A 6487-nucleotide genomic window follows, 5' to 3' on the forward strand; every position below is an offset into this window, starting at 1 on the left:
GTTGGAAGGGACCTCTGGAGCTCCCCCAGTCCCACCCCCCGCCAGAGCAGGGGCACCTCCAGCAGCGGCACAGGATGGCGTCCAGGCGGGTTCGGAATGGCTCCAGAGTGGGAGACTCTCCCCCTCTCTGGGCAGCTGTGCCAGTGCTCTGCCGCCCGTACAGGAGAGAAGTCCCTCCCCATGTTAAGATGGAACTTCCTATGTTCAAGTTTGTGCCCTTTACTTCTTGTTCTGTCACTGGGGACCACTGGAAAAAGACTGTTCCCATCCCCCCGGCACCCTCCCTTTAAGTATTTGTAAGTATTTATAAGATCGCCCCTCAATCTTCTTTTCTCCAGACTAGAAAGCCCCACGTCCCTCAGCCTTTCCTTGTAAGAAAGATGCTCCAATCCCTTCATCGTCTTCGTAGCCCTTTGCTGGACCCTCTCCAGCAGTTCCCTGTCCTTCTTGAACCGGGGAGCCCAGAACTGGACACAGTGCTCCAGATGCGGAGACGGTTGGGGGCTCAGCAGGGGGGCAGCTCCCGTTCCCACTCCTGGCAGCCCCTCTGTGTGGGTTCGGGATGGATGGGCCCTCCCCAAGCAGCATTCCAGGGGCCTCATGTGGGTCTGGCAGGTGAGGACCATGCTGAGCATCCCTATGGGGAGTGGGTGTGCGAAGGGCTAAAGCCCCTGTGCTGCCCCCCTGCACCGTGTTACCTGGACCTGCCGCAGCCCGGGAGGTTCCCAGGGCCCAGCTCCCTCCCTGGGAAGGGTTTTGTGCTGGATGGAGCTGCGCTCACACATCAGAGCTGTAGCAATTCACTCCCGCTGTTTTGTTTTTTTTTTTTCCCCCAGCCCATGTCTGCCGCTCAGCCCACACCCCGAAACCCGGCTGCAGCCGGGGCCGGGTCCCAGTTCTGGTTGCAGGGAGTGAGGACACATCCCTGCGGGGTCGAAGCCCTCCAGCTGCTGCTTCTCCTTCCAGCTGTGGCTCGGCAGAGCCCAGTGCCCGTCCTGACACCCCAGTCCCTTTGCAGAGACCACGTGGAGTGGGATGTCCCGGCCAGCCCGGATGCAGAGGTGAGGGGCACTGATGGGGGAGTTTGGGGCCACGTTCCCAAGCGGTCCCAGCACAAACCAGCCAGGACGGGAGGCCAGATTTATCAGGGCAGGGGGTACAGGGGTGCTTGCAGCCAGCACGGCTCTGCAGCCGGTGTGCCGGCACGCTCCGCGCACGGCGCTGCACGGTGCTGCCTGCTCCCTGCAGTGCCCCGAGCAACGCCACGCCGGGGTAGCACCGAGCCCCCCACCGCCCTGGGGCTGCAGACGAGCACCCAGGGGTGCTGTTCAGCTCCTCTGCTGGTGGCTCCACAGATGCCAAGCCCTCGCTGGGCTCACCGGGAGGGAGCTGCACCCAGCGGTTTCTTTCTCAGGGCTGCTCCGTAACTGCCTGGTTTGCATGCCTAATTACAGCAATGGTGCATGGAAATCAGGCCTGTGTTTTTCAAGCCTTGTTGTTTGTTTAAGCTGTTTAAAAATCCGCTTCGCTTCCCCAGTGAACCCTGAGAAAACTGGCCGTGTATTTCTGTGGAAAGGGGAATGAAAGCAGAGTGGCAGCTCCCTCCAGCCTGCCCCCCCCAAGCCAGGCTTCCCGGACCCCCCGGCAGCGCTGCAGCATGGGGCTGGCCATGGAGAGACGTGTCCAGTGCCGATCCCGCACCCCTAATCTGGCCACCAAGCCCCAGCTGCAGCCCTGGGGCAGTGGTCCAGCCCTGCATCCTGGCAGGATGCTGCCAGCCCCCGAGATCACTCCTTCCCTGGGCTGCAGGGAGTCCGGAGCTTGCCAGGCGTGAGCTTGTTTTCAACTTTTTTTTCTTGTTTTAAGGAAAAAAAAAACCAACAACAACAAAAAAACCCACCCAAACCACACACACCGGAAACCAAATTTTCCACGGGCTTTTTGGCTGCATGGGCAGGGCTGAACGCCCAGAGCTGTGGGCACAGAAGCGTGGCGGTCTCTGTCCCTGAACAGCCCATCTCGGGACAGGGGCTAATAACCGCTTGTGGCATCGCTGGTGTCGCAGGCAGCCGTGGGTGTCTCTGGCTCGGTCAATCCTTAATGCTATTTGGGTTTTTTTTTAGAGTTGGGCAGGTGGGACCACACGCCTGGGCAGTTCCCGATGCGCTTGGAGTCTCTTGGGCAGGTAACTGTAATTCCTCAGCGACCCAATTCAGCTTATTTAGGCCTCGGCATAGTTTTGCATCTCGCTGCCCAGCTGGGTTATTCGTAGCTCTGTCAGAAAAAGGATGAAGTCAGCACAGGGTTTGGGAAGTGCCCAGAAAACTGTGGCCCCGTACGCAGGGTGGGCTGGGGGCAGGGGTGCCCTTGGAGGGGTGTTTGGGGTAGTGGGACCCCACTGGGCTCTGCGGGTAGGGCTAGGACCCGTGTGAGGGGTTGGTGGGGAGGGGGCTTTTTTGGCAGTAACTGGCCCCTTAGTTGGGATTTGTTGGCCGAGCCCTGTTCATGCACAGCGTCAGTCCCAGGGGCACCACGTTTCCAAGAAAGGGGTTTTTCTCAGCACCTTTCCCCTGGCTGGCGGGCAGAGCAGCATCCCCCGTTCTTGAGGGTCGGCGATACAGACGTTCACACCGAGCAGCAGCGTGGGCTGTGGGTGCGCTGGACCACCCGGAGGCTCTGCCTGGGGGTGCAGGGGCAGGGACAGCCCCAGGTGAAGGGCTTAGGGCTGGGGGACACAGCCTACTCCGGGGTGGTGACCCTGCTTGCCCCGAGTCTCCAGTGCTGGCTGCCGCATCTCATCCTGACGCGGGGTCCCCAGCAATGCTCACCCCCAGCCCCGTGCTCCTCCGCAGGGGACGGGCAGGGACCTGGCAGTGCTGCCACTGCCCTGACCACGCTCCTGTCAGGGAGGCGACAAAGCCGCAGCGCAGCAGAGGGACCTGCCCTGGGCTGCCCTTGCCAAGGCAAACACCTCGCTGGTACAGAGCAGCCCTGTTCCTTGCAGCCCCCTGGCCAGCTCCCCCTCTCTTGCCCACCCCTCACGCTCAGGGCGCTGCAAAAATCCCCTTTAACCGGCGTTTTTCTGATCTTTCTGCAGGTGTGGTTGCAAACGGCCCTACGAGCAAGCCAGCCTGCTGGCCGCCTCAGTGCCAAGAATGGTGTCACCAGGCCACCAGGCTGTATTTGGGCTGGGGGAGTAGGGAAGGGACATTCCCTGCACCCCCCATGTGCCATGGCTGCTCCCCGAAAAACACTCAGCCAACCCATCAGGGAACCTGCTGTGTGGTCTGGGGCAAAATGCAATGCAATGGCCGTTTAAAAAAAACGCAGCCAAACCCTCTCAGTTGGGCAGAATATGTCCCCCGGGGATGGCCAGAGATGCTCAGGTGGTCCCCAGCACCCAGCGTGGCTCCCAGGCTGGCCTGAGCCTCTGGGCAGCCTGGGCGCAGGCAGTGTGATGAGTGCGGCGGTGCTCAGCAAGCAGGGTGCTGGTGCCTGGGCTCACTAGATGGCAGCAACTCTTCTTCCAACCGGCCGCGACGGTGCCGCACAGCCCAGGCAGAGAGGGAGACAGACCAAGACCAGACTTCGTGCTCCTCTGGGGTATCGTTTCACGGGGGGAAAGCCAGCATTTTATTTTCTTCTTGATGTTTTTTGAAGGTACGCTCACCTCTGGAACCTGCAACAGTTCCTTGATGTGACGGGGCTCTGGGCAGCCCCAGCTGCACCCCAGCCCAGCAGGAACAGGGAACCCCCGTTGCCTTCGAGCCTCACCATCGCCTGGGGATGCTCACGCAACGCCACGGCTGCACGCAGCGTAAGTTATCCTGAGCATCCCTAAGGCATTTAATGCTTCTCCTAAACCCCCAGCTCTTGGAGTGATGCGAAGGTTTTTTCGTGCTTCATTTTATACCCATGTTTCTGGCTGCTTCGCGGACGGGGAAAAGCTCCAAGTACAATTCAGGAAAGCACGGAAAAGAGCTGCCAGATGGGCTCCACCGGGCAACCCAGCTCTGAGCAGGCAGCCCCGCTGGTCAGAGCCGGCAGGACCGTCCCCGCGTGGTTCTCTGACACGTGCTGGGTTCTCGTAGGATCCGGCGGAGACGGGCGCTGCCGACTCATGAGCGAGAACATACAACTGGATGGCTGGCGCCTGTCCGAAACATTTGTGTTAATCAGTGATTATGCAAATAAACAGCTCTGCGGATGCTACTAGCTTCTCCGCTGCGACGTGGAGCATATGTTCCCCGTGGCAGGGAAGTGGCTCCTCCAGGAGCTGCAAAGCTCCTTGTTTCCATTTGCAGGTCCTGCTGTGAAAAGCAGATTAAAAGCAGCCTGGGGCTGGTCGGGGGGAGGCAGGAGGCCCTCGAGGCCCCCCCCAGCCCGCCCGCCGCCACCTCTCCCTTTTCCCCATGTGGCTTGAATTACTGCGGCTGTTTGCTTAATCCATCAGGCTTCAAGAATGAGCCACTCGGTGCTTTCTTGGCCTCTCCAGCAAAGCGCTGTGCCGTAAACATAACAAGGCAGGCTTGTTCCAAGCCCTTGAAGTCCACGAGCACTGCTCCTCCTGCCCTTCGGGACTGGGCTGCTGCTAAATATAGCCGAGGGTGCTTTCCATTCATAAATGTGAATTATGCCCCGGCCTCCGAGGGAGCGGAGCGGGCTGAGGAGTCTGTGGGCTCCAGACACTGCTGCGTGGGATGCAGGCAGAAACTGAAAGGCTGGGCCCCATCCCTCCACCGCACTCCAGCTCTTCACGGGGAGGCTGGGGAGGAAATGCTTTTGGGGGAGATATAAGGGATCCTCTGTTCAGGCTGATTAAAGGGTTTTCTTGCATCTCGCCCTCAGTTACATTAGGCTCGGGGTGGATTTGGTGGGGAGGTGGGAGCATAGGGGGTGGCCCAAGTGGCTGTCACATGGGGGAAGCTCCCGCTGCCCCCAGCACCCGTGTCAGGTGCTCGAGCATTTGCCAGGAATGGGAGCAGTAAGGTCTCGTACCAACTGCTCCCAACACCTGATGAGCGCACCGGGACCCGCATCTTGCTCGAGGGATTTGCTTCCTTTTGGTAACCCCTGCGGATCTTCACGTGGTCACCCTTCCTCTGTCCTCCAGCCCTTTCCTCCACCGGCCCTTGGTTGTTGGCATGCACTGTAATATCCTCCCTGTGTTTTTCCTCTGGCAGCTGCAGCTCCAGATGCACACAGATGTGCTTGCCAACAGCTTTTCACCCTCTGTGAGGTTCCTGTTTTGGGGAAGAAGGAACCCCATCTCCTGGTGGAGTTCAGGGAAGTGCTGCTCCCCGGGAAGCCCTGGGTTAGGACCCGGGACACCCAAGCTCTTGCGCTCCCACAGGAGCCGGCGCCGTGCACAAGCTGCAGAGGGAGGAGGCCAAGACACGGGCGTCACGGTGCATCTCCGTGCTGGGTGGTGGGAGGCCGCCGGTCCCCTGCGGCCCCAAATTCAGCATCCTGAGTCGCAGTGGGGCAGGGGATGCATGCGGTGAGGCCGAGGAGGGGCTGCATGCCGGGGCTGTCGGTCTGTGCAGTGCCAGCATCCAAAACGTGCTGGATGGCACAAAACATCCCGGGCGATGAGCCAGGGATGCCCGTGTGTGGGGCTGGTCACCCCGTGCTCCTGGGGTGCTGCGGGTCACGGGGGACCACGCTTCCCCTCCTCCCCTGCCTGCTGCCGCCGACGTCAGGGTGGATTAAACACCTCCGTGGATTTGGCAGTTGGGTTGTTTCAAAACCCAGCTCGGAACTGCCAAACCAGCAGGTTTCCAGGTACACCACGGGTCTTTTGATGCCACGGAGATCTGAAGACTAAATAAAGCTGTAAGACCCACTCTGCGTAACGCTCAGGTCCGGCTCCAAGAAACCTGGCTTCTTTTTATGGCATCTTTAGATCAGCAGTTTCCTGCTGATGCCAGCACTGCAACTTCTGCGTGTGCATAAGTGTGTGTGTAAGTGTGGACAGCAGTGGAGCTCGGCAGAGCCACGCCAGCTAGGAAGGGGCTGGGTTTTCACACTAAAGTTTTTCTTTCTCTCTTTTTCCCATTTCCTTTTGAAATAACCCCATTTGGGCCTCTTAGGAAAAAAAAAACCAAACCATCTGGTACCGAGTATTTGGCTGCTGGAAATCGGCTCCTCGTTACTGAAAAGCACAGAAGCGATGCAGGGATTCCTGGTATAGATCAATAACGCTTAAGGCCACGTTCGTTCATCATCCCTCCTGGCCTTTGAATATATGGACTGAGGATACCAAGGGATCTGTGATGTTCTGTGCCAGCACGGGAGGCAAATCGTGAAGGTAAGTAAAGAAGCAATTGAATCAGTAAAGAGTCCTTGAAGTCTGATTTATTGATGCTCTCATGTGAGATCTCAGCAGGGTGAGATGCTGCCATGAAGAAAAGTCAAATCAGCAAATCACAGTAACTTGGTGGGCATTCGATGTGTGGGGAGGACCTGTTGGCAGGGCTACCCCGAG

The 6487-nt window shown here is 59.1% G+C and overlaps 1 long non-coding RNA gene across 2 annotated transcripts; it reads left to right on the forward strand.

The window, feature by feature from the left end:
- The first annotated feature begins 866 nt into the window (after positions 1 to 866).
- Positions 867 to 4200, forward strand: LOC309678161. 2 transcript variants are annotated; one of them, XR_014269732.1, is made up of 4 exons: positions 867 to 1061; positions 2124 to 2185; positions 3661 to 3817; positions 3948 to 4200. It is a non-coding gene; the product is annotated as an uncharacterized lncRNA (long non-coding RNA). The 2 variants fall into 2 exon arrangements; XR_014269731.1 differs by having other exon boundaries at positions 3661 to 4200.
- Positions 4201 to 6487: the final 2287 nt, after the last annotated feature.

Source organism: Vanellus vanellus, assembly GCF_965231255.1.
Source record: "Vanellus vanellus genome assembly, chromosome: 15".
NCBI lineage: Eukaryota > Metazoa > Chordata > Aves > Charadriiformes > Charadriidae > Vanellus > Vanellus vanellus.